This window comes from Pezoporus occidentalis, unplaced genomic scaffold (genome assembly GCF_034315485.1).
Source record: "Pezoporus occidentalis ecotype Australia unplaced genomic scaffold, CSIRO_AGI_Poc_V1 ctg168, whole genome shotgun sequence".
Classification (NCBI taxonomy): Eukaryota; Metazoa; Chordata; class Aves; order Psittaciformes; family Psittacidae; genus Pezoporus; species Pezoporus occidentalis.
Window position 1 is genome coordinate 846,579 of NW_026913510.1, and position 17,800 is coordinate 864,378.

General features: G+C 40.9%; 1 protein-coding gene and 1 long non-coding RNA gene across 8 annotated transcripts in view; one reads left to right on the plus strand and one right to left on the minus strand.

Moving 5' to 3' along the window:
- The window catches only part of LOC134161009 (uncharacterized), a 379,533-nt gene that overhangs the window by 59,216 nt on the left and 302,517 nt on the right, over nucleotides 1–17,800 (plus strand). The window lies entirely within an intron of this gene.
- The window catches only part of CTBP1 (C-terminal binding protein 1), a 249,659-nt gene that overhangs the window by 52,749 nt on the left and 179,110 nt on the right, over nucleotides 1–17,800 (minus strand). The gene's annotated exons all lie outside the window — the stretch shown is intronic.

Consider the following 17,800-nt stretch of genomic DNA (forward strand, 5'->3'; position numbering starts at 1 on the left):
GACACAGATTAGAGAAACACTGGAAAGCAAGCTTAACTGCTTCCTGCTGGCTGTAATTTCTGAAGAAATGGGAGGGAATGACAGCTTAGTGCTTGCCTGGTGTAAGACACAGCTATGGGATAACCCAGAAACCAAGACAGCATTATGACTGTTTTTCCAGACTGTCATGGGAGAAAACAAAGCTAACCCTTGCTCTCCAGATTGAGAAACAACAGAGCGACAGGTCTTCATAGCACATTATCTTCCCTATTTGCTGGATGGAAAGCAAACCAAATTAGGGCAGGTGTATTACTGTGAAAGTTTAAAAAAAAAACAACAAACCCAGAAGTCATTACTTCTGATCCCTAACTTTGGTTACTACCGCTCCCTCTGTCCTTATCAGCTACTTTGATAGCACAACTGTTATTTCAGAGCAAACTGTAGATTTGACAGTATTTTATTCAGACTCATTTTTTCTGCCCCTCCTGGATCAGAACTCTCACCCCAGTTACAAAAGGAAGACAAGAAACAAGTGCTAAGAGCAATTGAAATCTGGAAAATAACTCTCTATAGTGAAAATTCTACATCCATGAGTAGCCCAGATGAGGGTCACTTATCAAGTCTGCACTGTAAACCGGATTAAAATAAGGTACATGCAAACAGTGAATGAGCTGGTGCTGGGCAAAGAGGTAAATGCTTTAAGAGGCAACTCCACTTATATGTCCATATTTTTGGGAAAGTGATTAGCATCACTTATTGTACAGTCTACACCAAAACACATTGTGAAATGTGACCCTCGGGGGCTTTTTGGAGCCGAATTGGAGTTAAGAATCCACATCCAGGCTTTCCAGCAGTATTTTCATCAGAAATCTGCTTTCCAGGTTCTGAACGCTAGTGACTACAAAATGACCTTGCAGTACACTGCAACATATCAACTTAACAAAGTATCATTAAGACACTTTTTATTGCATCATTACCTTGCAGACAACTAACTTCGCTGTTTTATAACTTCATGCAATGCCTACCACAACCTCACTGCAGCCAAATGACTGCCAAAACCAAATGGAGTTAGTGAAAACTACACAGCTAATGGAAGTTTTAGTCATTTTTTTCCTTTAAGGATATAAACTTGTAGTGACACTTTTAATACCTGCCTATGTTCTGATACATTTCTTTTCATACTTGCTCTACAGGTATTTTCCGGGACACTTATATAAAACACTAAACTTAAGAAGGACCATATATGTTCCTTAAAGCATGTTACCTATTTCATATAAACGTGATTAAACTTTTAAGTCAAAAATACTTCAAGAACAACACAATTAGTAGCTTGATTCTCCAGAAGGCCTGCAAGCCCCCATAGCAGAATGTGTGAGAGCTTCCCAACAGAAAGGAAGCCTCTGCTTTCAGTGAGTACCATACCCAACCTGTGGATAAATTAATGAGAGACTCTTCTATCACTGTAAGAAAGCACGGATCATGCAACAGCATCTTAACTTACTTGCTCTGTCCCGAACTTTGGGGGCCACCTTATCACAAAACTAAACTAGCAAGTGCTGCATGAACTTACATTTACCATGGGTGAGTGCTGCAGGACCCCAACCACAGACAACAATGTGGTTAAAAACTTAAAGGTCTGTACAAAGAAGCTATGCTGATTACTGAAAATTTAGTTCCAGAGAGAAAATGAAAGAAAAGGCCAATCTAAGCCACAGAAGTTACAATTCAGTACAGGGATTAAGTCAATTAACAGTGTTTTTTTTTCCCCTCAGTGTGGTTCTCAGTCCTGCCCTTCCTGGACCAGGAGTGACATTTATCATTTCAGTGAAGGATGGGGAGGGGAAAAAAAAACCTGGTTTAGAACAGCCACAGAAGTCCATCTTATCTCCAGTTTCTCTGACAAGTACATCAAGGTGATAAAAGGGTGGGACCCATTTATTTTTCACTCTTCCTGAGAACAGACCCATTTGTTTATGAGAAAATGGAGGGGAAGTGGGGGAAGAGAGGAGAAATGGTTTTATTCTGTGCCTACGATGAGATACTGTCACACAGGAAGCAGCAGGGCCCTAACTTCTCTTCACAGCTGTGCCATGGTTAGTAAAAATCAGATCTGTAAATTGCTGCAAGCAAGACAAAAAGCTCTCATCTTCTGTACTGAATTCTCTTTCTCAGCCTCCGAGAAAACCACTACAAGAAGGTGCTGAACAGCTTTGGTAGAAGGGTTTGGTATGAAGCAAACTATTTCTTCCTCTACCGCAGTTATATGAAAAAATGTATTAAATGTGAAAATGTGGGATTTACACCTATGGGGGTTTGTTTGTTTTGTTCCCTGATACTTTGTGTATAAACTGTCCAGAGGGAATCAGCCATACAGTTGCTGTGTAATACCATGAAATTCACAAAACAGGACTAGTGGCATGAACAATGTATTCCTCATCTGCAGATCTGTAGGGTTTTTTCATTGTAATTTGTCAAATCCTGTAGGGACTTATGTTTTTTTTTCAATGGAACTATGTGTACTTTAACTTAGGGAATAAAGAAGCAGCAGTGCAGCACTACACCCATTCAGGCCAGATGAACCAAGTGTTTATTAAAGATGTAAAACAGGAGCAGTATCAATTGAATTTGGTTTGCATGCTCCCTATGAAATGGTTAGTGAAACAACGTGTTTGAAGTCTGGAATGGGATGGGGGAGTATGAGCCAAAGTAAATGAATTCAAATCTTATTTTTATTCAGCATATCCTGTCTGTATAAAGCTCTTCAGACAATGGTCTGTAGCTGTCGGGAATTAGAATAAGATTAAATCTCATCCCAACTTGAAAGCAGCAATATTGAAAGCAGACAGTCTGCACCTGCTTATACCAGGTCTTAAATTAGATATTTAGTTATCTATACTTAAAACAGTATGCATTCAGATACAGTTTCAAATGCCTATAAATGTGAACAAACACTAACAGTCTATTCTTCACGATGAAGACATGCAATAGTGCAACTTGCTTTTCTCCAAGCAGCACTCCCTTCAGCATCATGTACCATCATGTCACCAGGAATACTGCTGCAGGAGTTATAGTCTTCATGTTCACTTTTGCCAGTATTGAGGTATTTCAGAAACTGAAAACTCCACTAATTAAAGTCACAAAATACCAATGAAAGTATTCCCACCCCTATTGTGAGTGCTGAACAAAGTAAATCTCTAACCTTTTCCAAGTAAAATTCAACAATCCCCTCCAAGAAAACAGGACACTCCAAGTGAAAAAAGGAAGGGAAACATCAATATGTAGTAGAAACCGTGTGGCTGACTGGGTTTAAACCACGACAAACAAAAAAACCAAAACACCTGAGTGGTGTGACTTTGCATTATTTAGAAGTGTTACATACTTTCTGGGCTTTAACTAAGATTTGGTGTTAGCCTTTGTTTCACTGATTCTACCAAGTTATAAGTATAAAAATAATTTTTATATAAAGTACTGGGTTTTTAATACAGTACAGCAGAATATTATTTCTCTTCCTCCTAAAAAGAGTACATTTTACCCTCTAAGACAGAAGGAAAGATAATTTATGTTGCGTTGGAAAGCATGCAACTATTAATGATGGGGAATGATGAAGAACATAAATGGTTTCCATTTTCACATTCAAAACCAAGTACCTGCAAATTAATGCTAAAAGCAACTGGCCTATAAAGGAGCCATGTTTCCATGCCAACTGATGGCAGAAATACATATAATTCCACAAAAAACCCTGAAAAACCTACAAAACAAGAAAATAAAAAGAAAGCAGAAGTGCTGGAAATCAAGATCCTGACCCTACCCAACTATTTTAAAAGAATAGCACAGAACACAACAAAGGATGCAATTTAAGATGTGAATGGTTTACAGCTAATGGCACTTCATCATTACAATACTTCTAAAAGCTGTCATTCTCTAGTCAACAAGAAAAACGGCACACAGAACACCTCTATTAGGAAGGAGGGAACACTCTACAACAGTAGCAATTCTTAGGGAGGTTTCACAGTTGGCAGAACTGAAAGCACAAGTTACTATTCAGGGCACATCTTTCATTAGGGTTTTATTATGTGACTTTATCTAAGAAGGTCTTGCTTTGTTCCTTGTTCACACTGGGTTGTTGTGGGGTTCTGCCACCAGCCAGCAGAGCTGCCTGCAAAGCAAGGCATGAGGAATGAGCAAGTATGTACCTGCACAGAAGCGGCTCACATAACCCTGCGCGCGTAGAGATCTGAGGTAATTAACAGTTTGTATGTGTATGAGTAACTTCACAACTGATGAAGAGATGCCACCCCATTCTGCAGTACAGCAACAAAATCAGAAGTTCATATGCAACATCATGGCATATATGGTCCACACATGTATGCATCTGTATGTGGAAAGACCAAAGACTTATTTCAAGAAAGGGAGCTTAGAAATGTTGAACAGTAAAGAATGCTGCAGATCTAAATATAGCCAGTTCCAAGATACTGACATTTACATGCAATAAAACCAGCAGTTGAAATATTTGTTCTTTATAACCTAGAGAAATAAATAACCTCCAACTAAAAGGTCCATAAACCCTGTGCTCTAAATTAATACAAACTGAAGACAGGACAATAGATTTCCGTTTCTTAATACGTCTTTATCAAGTAAGCAACAGTGCCTTTCTTTCTATTTAGTTCTGTTTAGAAAACATGTTAAAAGTCAATTAGAGGTATAAAACAGATGAAAAACTATGGTCTCAGAACTGGAAGTTGGAAAACCCACTATTAATGCATTTTAGAGCATTTGGATTTTACTGTTTTACTGCATTGTGCACAACCAGAAAATTACAAGCGCTTGTACCCATCCTGCTGACTTCATATTTATGCAAACACACAGATTAAGGGACAATGGGTCTACACAGTGCATGGAAAAATGAAAAGTTTACATTAAATGATTTTTAGGTTCTTGTAAATGAACCTTCAGTCTGTGTAGGGACCTCAGTGACCCCAGTGGATGAAAGGGATACTTAGATGGCCACATTCCAGCTCAATCGGATAGCATGGAAGACCATGGGTTTCACCACACTTTCTTCCTCTGTCAGTTCAGAATTTGCTAACAACTGAATTTTTTAGACGTGATGGGTGCTGTAAACATTTAGCATCTCAGAAATTCCTTGTGTTTCTGACCACCTTTCCCCAACCTTTCCAGAGCTCACTGAGGCAGCATTACTGCAGTTTGTGTAGAAGCTGAAAAATGATAATTCATCTGGGTGGAGAGGCAACAGTTTCTGCAGAGTTCTCCACTGTATAAACTATTATTCTGAGGCAGCACACACTAAATTCCTGCTTAGGATCCTCAAAAAAAAAAAAATAAAAAAAAATATCAGTATAAAGAAAAACTACACATACACTTACGATACAATGAATATAAAACTCTACATGCAGTTATGTACTTTGCAATAACCTTTGCGGTACGTAAACTGTTCTGCGACTCTGGAAGTACAAAGATATGAATTCTGACAGGGAAAAATGTATTTTAATAAATTCCTATCAATCTTTAAAAATATCAAAATCACCCCTACTCAGAGCAGTAGCAACTGAAAGCTGCCAGCCAGCCAGCCAGCAGGCAGTGCCTGCACACCCAGCTCCACGCTTCCCTGACAATTTATCCCTGCTATGTTTTGGAAGAACCAGGGCTTGCAAAGCTAAGAGAGATGAAAGGTCAGTTCAGCTTCTCAGCCCTCCACCTCTTTTCATCTGTTGTCAATGGGACCCCGCTGTTCTACAAACACCTTTTACTTTATGGAAGCTTCGGGTTGTTCTGTACTTGCTAAACCTCTTCACTGCCATGTATAAAATCATCTGTAGAGCACAATGATTTTTTGTACAGTGCTGCCTCAGGCAAGATCCTAAATGGGAACAGAGCAGAAGATCCATGTTATTTAAACAGGAGAATAAATAAATACATAAATCATTCTGAAGAGAGCAACAACTGGGAGAGCAAACAGCAACAATTTCATATTCAGCAGCACTTCTCCCATAGCCTTGGCCAGCACACCCTGTTTACATAAATGAAAGAAAGAATGCTGCCCTGAACTTGCCCATTATTCCACAGAAAAGGTATTGTGGGAATGTTAACTTTCACCTGGCTGACTTCCAGATGCTGGCAGGAAAAAACACCCTTTTAAAATTTTAGCCAACTGAAGAATACTCCACATTTTTCACATTTTCCCATTATTCCAACTTATCTATAAACTAACATTGGCCTTGAACTACATTCCATATAAAACGGATATAATAAGATGAATAAGATGACTGACTGCTTTGCAAAGGAATGAATCAAGGAGGAGTCTTGCATCCAAACCAAACATCCAGTATCATATCTCACAAACTGTGACAGCCTGAAAAAGCCAGTGCATTTCCAGAAAAGCAGAAATGTCTGCAGTGCCCGTGACAGCACTTACTGTGAGTAGGAAGACAGTGTAGGCCCAAGTTCAGCAATGCAGACCGATGCTGTGATATGATAAATGTTGTTTGAAGCCTGCATTCTGTCATACCATTAACACAAGAGAAACCCATCTTGCTCTGCATCTAATACCTGAATGGGTCCCATGATGGAAACAGCAACAGAAGAATCACAGAATTGGAGAATGGTTTAGATTGGAAAAGACCTTTCAGATCACCGACTCCAACTGTTAACCCCACACTGCCAAGTCCACCACTAAACCATATCCCTGAGCACCAGATCTACAAGTGTTTCAAATACCTCTAGGGACAGTGACTCAATCACTGCCTATTCAGCCTGTTCCAGTGCTTGACAACCTTTTTAGGGAAGAAATTTGTTCCTAATATCCAACCTAATCCTCCCCCGACACAACTTGAGGCCATTTCCTCTTGTCCTATTACTCATTATTTGAGAGAACAGACTGACCCCCACCTTGATATAACCTCCTTTCAGGTAGTTCTAGAGAGCAATAAGGTCCCATCTGAGCCTTCTCTTCTCCAGACTAATCACCCCCATTTCCCTCAGCCATTCCTCATCACACTTGTGCTCCAGACCCTTCACAGCTCCACTGCCCTTCTCTGGCTCCTCTCCAGCACCTCAAATGTCATTCTTACATCAAGGCACCCAAAACTGAACACAGGATTCGAGGAGCAGCCTCACCAATGCCCACTGCAGGGGGATGATCGCTGCCCTGGCCCTGCCGGCTACACTATTTCTGATGCAAGCCAGGATGCTGTTGGCCTTCTTGGCTGCCTGGGCACAAGTTGCTCATTCATGTTCAGCTCTGTCAGTCACGACCACCAGGTTCTTTTCCACCAGCAGCTTTCCAGACACTCTTCCGCAAGCCTGGAGCGTTGCATGGGGTTGTTGTAGCCCAAAGTGCCCACTTTGTCTTGCTAAGCCTCAAACAGTTGGCTTCAGCCCATCAGTCCAACCTGTCCAGATCACTCTGCAGGGTCTTCCTACCCCTCATCAGATCAACACTCCTGCCCAACCTGGTGTTATCTGCAAACTTACTGAGGGTACACTTGATCCCCTCGTCCAGATCACTGATAAAGATACTAAACAGAAGCCGAGCATGCAACTGTGTAGACTGCAGAAGACCCCAAAATGAAACGAGCAAAAATCCCCTTTCTGTTTTAAGCAGAAGGCATTTTTCTTGCTCTTTTCCATCTGGCACTTCAAGTAGCTGTCTTTACTTAACAGTCATCTTGAAGTTTTTAATAGTTGTACAACGCGTAAACTCAAACTGAAAGAAATTATCCCTTACTTCTCCTCTTCCAAAGTTCAACTGTTAAGTAAAAACAACTCGCAATCATGCCTCTGCTCCAAGCCTTCGTGTCAGCAGGAGCAAGAACATTCAGGGCACAACATCCCCATATTTCAGTGCACTGCACATGGAGCTGCAGCCTCATCACTTCCCAGTATTTTGCTGGTTTGTTTTCATGCATGTCCTGTCAAGCTAATTCCTGAAATACAACTTCCTGATTCAGATATACAGGAGTAGGCTGGGGTTTTTTTTGCTGTTTGAAGAGCTTAAATGGTGAAAAGTACATCGCTATTTGAAAAAAAGGAAGCCCTTGAATCACAGCAGAATGTTTCATACATTGCTGTTGTGTTCAATCAGGGCACGGGCTGTCCTTTTATTGAGTGCACTTACCTTAATTCAGTTCAGAACCGAAAGCACGCTGCCTCCCAAACCATTTCCCTGTGATACAAGACACAGACTCCACCAAGCATCTACTCAGAGCACCATTAACAAGAGAATCCCACTCTAATGTGGTGCAGTTTCCAACAGATCCCAGGGTGCTTCCCCAGGTAAGGTCACTAGCACTGAATGCAAGGTGGAACTGAGCACAGGAAAATTAAGTGAATTATCCCATGTTACTCCTGAGGATATCCACAAGTGTGAGAAGACTACCAAGATCATCTGCAATTCCACTACCACTTAAGATGTGTGCCAGCACTGCTGTCTCGGCTCCCCTCTCTCTTCCAATTCTCCTCTCAATAATTACACCAAGTTTACCCTGAAGGCCAGCTCTGCATCATTTCAGTACTTATCTAAGATTTTTAGCAATGAGAAATGTCTTGTATAACTAAAAGAGTAAAACAAAAAAGAGAACTTCAAGAAGGTGATTCAGCTCTCATGTAGGATATTCATTTCCTAACATAGGTGTTCAGAGAAGTTCCCTTTATAGAAGCATGAATCTCACACAAGAAAATTGTATTAACGCTCTAGTCGGTAAACAAGAACACAAATGCCCAATATGAAGTCACAGCAAAGTACCCTATTTTGATTTGGGTTTGCTGATTCCTAATTATCTTAATGCAAATGTGAAATAAGCCTAGTTTATACTTCAACAGGAGCTCAAACAGGCCTGCACTAGCTGAACTAACTCGATTTAAAATTGTCCTTAATTAAATGTGAGCAGTTTCCCAGGTATCATATGGCTTATTCATGGACTGCTTCTTTCACTGGGCACTTCTGTGATCAAAGAAATATTAGAATTAACAGACAAGTTACTTACTATTTATACTAGGCACAGCTTAATAGTCTTTTTAGAGTTAGTCTTGTAAAATGAAAACTAATTTTTACAAATTCTCTTTGAAAAACTCTGAGAGAATGAGACGATTTTTGACAGCATTTTTTCCTGTATCTCCGCTCCCCCCTAAAAAAAAACCACCACCTCCCGCCCATAAATCTTTAGGGCATTTCAACAGCTACCATTTCTTTAAGGTAGGATACTCAGGACAGTCGAACACAAACACAACCCCACCCAAACTTTCATTTCTATTTCTTGCTGGTTTGGGGGGGGGGGGGACAGATGGACATTTGCTGGGGTTTCCCCACACTCCTCCTTTGACTCTGTGGGTAGAAGAGTATTTTCTATTTCTGTATTTGTGAACAGATTAGGTTTTTTAATGTATTTTTATAAAGAATGCCACAATGCTGCAGAATTTAACAGGCTTAAAAACAAGTCCAGAGGGAAGACGCCAGCAAAGTCACGAAAACAAATGCAAAGTTAAAATTCACAGTACCTCAAGGTTCAAAATTACCAACTCAATGCAACATACTGTTCTGCACTTTATTCCCAGGACTAAGAAAAAAAGATTCATGATTTGGAGAGTCCTCATAATCCTAGTTCTTTCAACTGAGTGACAGAACTTGTTCCTCCACTGCAAGTACTGAGCCAAGCCAATCTTTGGACAATATTTTAACAAAAGGTTGATCCTGTAATAGTTTGGGCTTAGCATGCAGGATGCAGCCAGGATCCCACAGATTTGTGAGCCCACTCCAATTCCCCTCCGTATCAACTGGAAGCTGAGCAACTCGACATCCTGAAGGATCAAAATCCTGTTAGGAAAGTAAGAGTTGTGCCTGAAGCTTACTGTTCTCCAAATTCCTACTTAAAATCCTTCTTTTTATTGCTTGCTCCAAGGAGATAGTTCTCACTGCTGAATACATAATGCTAGATTTAAATTTTAGATGGCTGCAGGGTGGTCACGAGATAAATACCAAGTGTATTTGTATGCCTCTGTATTTACAGTAAGAAGGAAAGTCATCTGGATTCCAGGATTCAAAACATGAGACCTTTTGAACAAAGACATGGCAAGAAAAAGCCTCCAACTGAGGACTGCCAAATACAAACAACATACACAACCAAACCCAAAAGGCAATGTATTGTGAAACCCTTTCCAAACCATACAATACTATGGGAATTAAGTAAACTTAAAACTCCCCTGCAATACTCTCGTCATAGCTAATTTGTGATTTCCTGTATGCTCAGTACTAACAGTACAATGGAGCCTCTATTGTGAGCCTCCTCCCACAAGCTTTTAAAAAATGCAAGACATTCTTTTTATCTAGACTGGCGTGGCTAAAATACATCCAGCTCCACGCAGATAAAAGGTTAGGTTCTTGGATGGTGCTTTTGCTTGTAAAAATAAAGAAAAAGTCTGCTGCCCGGTTGTGCTGAGTTCAAAGTTCACAAAGGAGTAGTGCTTTGGTGGCTAAACTGCTGACCACGAATCTCAAGTCGAACAGATGTAGGAAGCCACTTCAGGATAACAAGAGAAGTATCCACATTAAGAACTACCTGCACATTCAGCACAAGTCAGATAGGCTTTGACAGTCTTGCAGGAGCTGAAAAATCAACGGAAACATGACAGAACCAAAGAATAAAGCAACTGCAGTATTAACTACAGAACCTGATTGAGGGTGAAGGCAGTAAGTCCTCTAGGTGCGAGTAACTTGTTTATAGAGGTACTGAAAATTGATATTACATTTTTTTTATCTTAAAGGATCCCAAAAGCTTATACAAACCAAACAAAATGAAGACTTCAACAGCAAAAGATGGTAGAGGAAATGAAAGAAAATAATCCTGGCACAAGGCAGTCTAGGAAAGGGGCACAACTATCAGAGGCAGACTTTAAGGACACAAGAAAGAGTTTGAAGAGGACGCAAAAAATACCTAAAATGCTGCAGTGGCTCTGGTTGGTATTTTTATAACCTTTCTTAGTCAAGAAATGAAGATAAAGACTTAGCTAGCCAGTTCCAGTCAGCACGGGAACATACACACACAACAGGGAATTACTGAAGATCACTTCTCAGTAACGCTGATTATACAGACGGGAAAATCAACAACATCAGAAGGGTTGGGATACACATTAATACTGTTCAGTGAAGCACTAGACACGCATTAAGATGGTTGGTAGACCACAAATGTGAAAACGCTCATTATCTGGTTGAAAATAAACAGTTTAACATATCTGGTACAACACATTAAAGAGAAGAAATATTTAAGTATCAGTTGAAGAGTTTGGAAACTGGCTTGTGGTTATCTCTGCAAAACACTTTTGTCCTGCATGACTCTGCAAAGACTAAAGCTACGCACTCAGCAAGAGACAAACTGGCTGCAACCACCTAATGAAATTTGACTCATCTGGGAATTTTGATGAAGTGCTCCACATCATTGTTTCTGCTAAGCCATATGTTTTCTGTGTGGGATTGAGAGTGCCATGCTGCAAATATGCAAGAAGCAACAGTCATTTTGGATAGTCTGGTGTAAAATAGGGAGCTCATTCTGAAACATCCATATTCAGGTAAAAATCCTACAGAAGCCAACAGAAATTCTGAAATTATAAAATAAAGATACTGGGATCTGCACTAATAGCAAAGTCACTGCTGTCTGTCAGCCCCTAGCAGCACCTCTCCCTGGCTGTAGGTATGACTAACAGCTGCCTGGGGCAGCACTCCCTTCCTGCAAACCCTCCTGCAGATCAGCCCGATCCAACTGGAGAGCACTCATCTCCCTGTAGCTCCTTTCTGGCTCATTCTCCCAAGTTCTGACTCATCCAGGGGTTACAATGACATTCTGCAGAGTGAAAAAAAATGTACGTGTGGTAGATGATGAGAACACCCAGCAGTGCTGCTTCTCTCCTGGCTTTCTCCTGAGCTCTGAGTCAGCACTGTACTGGCCGAGCATCTTTCAGGACAGCACACTGCCATCCTCTGCTTGGACAGGTACAGAGCTTTACTGCACTCAGTGCATGCTCCTCCACAGGGAAGGAATAGAGCTGGATGAGAATCTGCAGAAAAAGACTTGGAAGCGTTCAAATTGCCATTCCTGCTGCCATCAGACAGCAGCCATGGGCTAATTCCTATTGATCATATTTGGAGGGTGGGAGAGAAGAACAACCTGCCACATGGCAGCAGCAACCGCAGTCAGCCTGACTTTCAGAGGCTCTGACATGGCACAACAGAAAGCAGGACCACTCTTTTGCGGCCTTCAGAACTCACGTTTCCTTAACCACTATCTACTTTGACCTGCAGTTAGTTGCCAGCTGGGGTTAAACTACAACACTGTCCAACATGGATAAGCAGGACATCTCTTCATCCCTTTGGCACAAGCCCAGACATGTTTAGGTAGATGTGCAGAGCACTGTGCTGCCTGTGGTGGTTTCCCAGCTACAGACATTTCTCACTTCTGAAGGTCATGTGTCAACCAAGCACAGAAAGTGGCAAAAGCAATGCTTGCTTTAAAAGGCAGCAGAACAGTTATGCTCTTGTCATGTTCCAAGCAAAGCTCCAAGCACACCCCAGTGGGACGGACCTCTCACCACTCTTACCACACGGTGTATCCATGTACAACAGCAGAAGATGGAATTTATCAAAAAAATATCCTAAGGTCTGTTTGGGAAGACCATTAGTGCACATCCACATAAGGAATTTGAAATTGTGACTCACATAAGAAGTGTTTCTCTGCTTCCTTCTTTTTTTTTTTTTTTGTGAGGTGGCATCTAAGCTCCCCTAGAAAGACTAAAAGGAGAAGAGGAGCAACCTCATGGGTGCTGGCACACACACAGCATCAAAAAGCGCGAGCAACCTTCACTGCACACTTATGTAACTCTGCCGGTGGTGACACAACTCCCTGGAAGTGATTTGGGCGCAGATAAGGGACAGCCACTGACCTGTAAATAGAACTATCACAATAAGCCTTAAAATACTTCATGTAAAGCAAAATTATATAATCGCATTAGCTTGTGATTTAATACCAAAACTACAAAGGCTTTGCGTGCACCAGAAATCAAAGCTTTCTGTTGAAACCTCAACTCTGGGATTACTCTGAGCAATCGTCCCCAGCCCCAAGGCCAGCTTTTGCTGCTCTCCATGGAGACTCCCTCTTGGCTGACTACCCTGGCAGTTACTGCAAGGAAGGCCCCCCAAAGGCAACTTGAGAAAGGCAGGTGTGAAAGATAAAAATGCAGAGATGAGCAACATCCAAAATAAATCAATCACAGAATGGCTTGGGTTGGAAAGGACCTTAAGATCACCCATTTCCAACCCCCCTGCCATGGGCAGGGACACCTCACACTGAACCATGTCACCCAAGGCTCTGTCCAACCTGGCCTTGAATACTGCCAGGGATGGAGCATTTACCACTTCTCTGGGCAACCCATTTCAGTGCCTCACCACCCTCACAGTAAAGAACGTCTTCCTTATATATATAAATACCAACACAAAATATGCTGTAGCATTAGCAATGTTTAATTCAAATGGAGAAAAAAATCAAACAATGTCAATTTTCAATTATGTTGATTAGAGACAAACTGGGTAATTAGTAAATGAAATAATGATACAGGAAAGATGATATGTCTGAGATGAAATGACAAAAATATTTCATAAAAGAGAAGTTAATTTATAATCGTCTTCCTCAAAAATTAAATTCTTGTTCTGCTATAGCAAACACAAGCACGTTACGTTTTGCACATCAAAAAATAATTAACCTATTCATCTAATACACAGGTTTTTCAGGAGAGGTTTCTTTTGAGTGATTTCTTTTTTATTTGGAATTTTACCATGTGAACTTTTTTTCCCATTATTATTTCATTACTTTTGCAGCACTAAAGAGGTGAAGGCCTGGCTTTGCGTCATTGCCCCTCTGCCAGCTAAGCCAGCTCCAGCGCTGCTGGCAGGGAGAGCCTGAGGGTGCGGCTGAGACACTTTGTGCTCCAGATACTCCCTGTCCCCAGCCGGGAGGACGCAGACAGCAGCTACGAGGCAGCACACATTAGACAAGTCCAGGGACTTCCACACATTCCTCGAGGAACGGGACCAGTCAGGTTCAAAACCAATGTGAAGGTTTTTACTCATTTCAACCATCAAAATGAGGCCAAACATCAAAGGATGAGGTCCCACAAGCACCTAAAGAAAGTCTAATCCAGGGACTCCCAGCACCCTTTTTCACATCATAAACCATTTGAGACACTTAATCCCCTTCCCTCTCCCCGCAATACCATTGCATAAGGGCATACATCAGTTTCAGCCAGCCAACACTTTGATGCTACCAGATTCCCAAAACACTTCTGAGCACATTAATCACTTGGGGAGGTGGGCTGAGGATTACTGTGCATTGGAAAAGATCCTATCATAACCACAGCTCAGAGATCCTGAAATGCCCACCACAACTGGAAGCGCTGCTACACTTCTCCCAGATCTCCCAGATGAATGCTGGTGAGGGAGCAAAGGGTTGTATTGCAGCAGGAAATGTTAATTTTAGATTTATCTGCGATGTATGTTCCCTATCTTTTCCTGATCAATACACAGATATAAATGAATCATCATGTCTCCTCTCAAGGCAGTAGAGGAGAAAAGAGACCCAAAAAACACAGCTGGGAACTTCTGCCTTCCCGAATTGTAAATCCACTGTTATGCTGTCTGGGAATGAGAAAGCATGTGTGGCAGAGGAACTAAGGCTAAAGGGCCATGTACTACAACTTTTATCCTCACCTTAAATTTTAGGACATGTATTAAAAGTGTAACTCCATCTCTACTCTCTCACTAAATAAATAATTATGGGGCCAGAAGGTTAGGGAGCCTCAGATGAGGCTGCTGTGTTGCTATATACTGCCAACTGCTATGGGATTTGAAAGCTTGACACATGCTGGAGAGTATCACCTCATCAATGTTCCCAGCTGGCCTGGGAGGTGAAAACCTAAATACCACTCTTAAAGGCAGGTCTCTAACACACAAGTAGCCAAGCCCTGCAGATAAGCCTCAAGAAACATAGTTATTACAAAGGCATGGCAGGTTAGGAAAGACAAAATGGCAACAAGCAATTGCAGTCCACAATATTTGCATGGTTTCGAGGGTTGTATTTCACATGTATTAATTAACAAATTAAAGATTATGCTGCTTCTCAGCGTCTTTACTTAGGAGTCATTTAAATCTGTGCCTTTCCACACACTTATCTGCTGTTCAAACTGTTTTCTGGTAAAATAGGCTTTTTATTTTTTAACTCCATTCTTATGGTGCTTATGTGAACTGCTACTCTGGGCTAATGTCACTTTTCTCCCCAAAAGGGACTATCCAGACTAGCCACCGACCCACAGTAGATGTTCTTATGATACAAAGGGACTGACTTTATGTTTCAACACGTTGGCGAGTGCACTGCTGCATCTGTATGATAACACTTTGCAGTATCCAGCCCAATGCTAATCTCTGGGATCACACTTTTGGCCAAGTACTGCTCAGTCTGTTTACATTGTAAATAAAACAATAACTCTTAGAACCAGAGAGATTAGTAAATTCAAGCATCGCCACACATTTTTAACAAAGGGCAGATGCTATTTATCTTTATTATGCATAAGGACAAGTCAAGAGCTAACCAAACTGACAAATGTAGGGGCACTTGTAATTTGTTTTGTCACGCTATCAGGAACTCCACATGATGATAAAGGATCAGAGCATGTACAATATTTACGATGAGGAGGTTATTACATGTAGTATACTTGTGCTCAAAAGCTGCCTGCGTCTGCTACTCCTTAACTACATATGACAACTGAACTGAAAAATTCACAGAGGTGACTGTAGTAGTTTCATTTCAAAACAGCAGTTTCATTGACTAAACCCTTCTACTGAGCACGACTATAGCAAATCTTCGGATTTTTACTATTTTATTCCATTACTGAACTGGCAAATAACTCATCCCTTGATGAAGAAATAGAGGATCTACATTAATTTGGGGAGTTAGGGGATGTTTGCAGAAGGACAGAGAATATGCTACTGACTCTGCAACAATTCATGCCCTCAATGCCATCAAACAAATGCAGAGAAACTCCATTCACATCCCAAATGTTCTCAAATTAACGACAAAAATGAAGGAACAGCTGAACCTTCTCATTTTCGCTCATTGGTTTATGAATCACAGACACCCCGTAAACATCTATTTCTTGTTCAGACTGGAAAACCATGGCAGGTTGGGGGCAGAGGGCTGTTTGTTTCATTTTGGTTTGAGAAACACTAGTGAATTACAACTGGACACAGTATCCTGTCCCTGGCTTACCCTCAAGATGGTCTGCATAATAAACCAAAGAGGGTATTATTTGACAAACGTTAAGGAATCCCAATACTGAAATCTTGCTGCCTTTGGGGTCGATTAAAAGCAACGTTATAGAAGATACTAAAGTTAGCAGCTTGGGCTGCTAATTTCACATGCCTGCTTCACCAACACATGGCTAAAAATAGATAAAAGAGATAAGAACACAGAACAAAGAGATGCACTGGACAATTATCTCTCTACTAGCATGGTCTACTTTATAGTGCGCATTTTAACCCTTTTGATGTATAAAATATACAGAATTTTCAAGCATTACTCAATGGGCTTTCAATCTACAACAGAAATTATTTAAATATATTTCATTTTTCCTTGTATTTTCTTGTTCCCCTCCTAGTGGGACACAATAATGAGGTTTCAAATATTTTAATAAGGGCATCATGCTACTTGCCAAGGGGCTCGAATGCTAAATAAGAACATTTACATCTCCTAAGACCCAGGAGAAGGAATCAGTGCGCTGCTCTTGAAACACGTATGTGCATGGCAAATATGATAGTTAATTTTAATATTCTGGGAAAAGAAGTAGACATTCACTTCAGTTTATTAGGCCTCATTATTTTCAACGAGGCTAAAGGGATGATTATCTTTAGCTGCTCCGTCATGGTCTAAAAGCAAACATTCTTCCTGCTAAGGACAACAGTTATTAAAATATAAGGGGATATTAAATTGTTAAATTAAGTTACAACAGGTGAAATCTTAAAACAACACCCCCAATAACAGTGTTTTCTGACATTATTCTGCCCAGATGGGCACTATGACTGAAATCCTGACTTTGGAATTTAATTATTTTAGAGAAAAACAAAGCAGCAGAGCAGCCTGACTTGCATCTACATGGCAAACAGGCTTATTCTCTGCTTTGCAGCCTTCTTCTTGGTATCATTTGCTTACAAATGATCATGTTTATAAACACAATCGACATTCTGTCTCCTTATGTCTGGGGGAACAACAAAAAAATAAGCACCTTCGGATTAACATGACAATTTACACTAAGCGATTCTAGAGGCATACCTGTAACATCACCCCATGCATATTATTCATGTTACCTTAAAAACCAGCAGCAATCCACAAATGCATTTGCTAGCGCACGGTTAAAAGAAAGGAAAAAGAAAGAAAACCAAATTCACAAGGAGAGCCTTACCTCTCTGATACATAACCCGTCCGCAGATTTAGCAAAATCATTTCAACAGCCAGGCCTTAAGCACTTTTTACAGCAATAAGACGCCGCTTTTAAACTTCCTGTTTACTGAAATATTAGCACAGCTTTTTTTTCCCCCTCTGTGGCACTTTACCAGCATTTCTCTGCAGCTAAAAGCCAGAGCACCGCTCAGCCCAAGAGCGAACGGGACCGGGGTGGGGAAGAGCCCCTAAATTCACATTCCTGGTGCAGTTTTAGCGCCGTTTCACTTTTTTATTGAATGAGGAATTATCCTTGCAGCCGAATTCCAGTCGCT